Genomic DNA, 713 nt, shown 5'->3' with positions numbered 1-713 from the left:
AGACGGTTATCCATGGTTTCCCATTTCAACACTAGGCAAATGCTGGGGCAGTACCTTAATTACGGCCAGGGCCGCTTCCTTCCCACTCCTAGGCCTTTCCTACCTCATCGTCACCACAACAACCACCTGTGTCGGCGCGACGCAAAGTATGTTGAACCAAAAACCTAATGCTTAAAAATTGTACCTAGCTATTCTTAAATGTGTTAAAATTTTCCCCAGGTGAGGCTCGAACTCACAACCCCGGCATCTTTCGGCTACTGTCGTGTAAGTACCGTGCGCTAACCAATTGCGCCACTGGGGAATCGACGTGCGGGCTGTTACCATGCGGCTGGGACACTCAAGTCCCTTTCCTTCACCAGGTAAAGCAATTGAATTTCCGCTTCGCATTGTGTTGTCTACCTTATAAGGTGCTGCGAATATGGTAGAATCCATCAAAAACTACGCTCGAACAGGAACTCGAACACTGGACCCTTAGTTTTAAAACACTAATGCTCTACCAACTGTGCTATCTTGGCTCCGTCTGCTGTAAAGGTAATAGAAACGTTGCCTTGCGATGCACTGAAAATGTCTGTACCTTCTGTACGTATTCAGTTACAATATTGTATGAAATGATGATGATGATGATCATCATCATCATCATCTGTTTACCCTCCAGGTTCGGCTTTTCCCTCGGACTCAGCGACGGATCCCACCTCTACCGTCTAAAGGGCAGT

General features: G+C 47.0%; 1 non-coding gene across 1 annotated transcript; it reads right to left on the bottom strand.

The window, feature by feature from the left end:
* Nucleotides 1-211: 211 nt before the first annotated feature.
* On the bottom strand, nt 212-301 carry TRNAV-UAC (transfer RNA valine (anticodon UAC)). Its single transcript is given in 2 exon segments — nt 212-247; nt 264-301. It is a non-coding gene; the product is annotated as a tRNA-Val (tRNA).
* Nucleotides 302-713: the final 412 nt, after the last annotated feature.

Source organism: Anabrus simplex, chromosome 1 (assembly GCF_040414725.1).
Source record: "Anabrus simplex isolate iqAnaSimp1 chromosome 1, ASM4041472v1, whole genome shotgun sequence".
Taxonomy (NCBI): Eukaryota; Metazoa; Arthropoda; class Insecta; order Orthoptera; family Tettigoniidae; genus Anabrus; species Anabrus simplex.
This window is presented reverse-complemented; position numbering and strand designations above follow the sequence as displayed.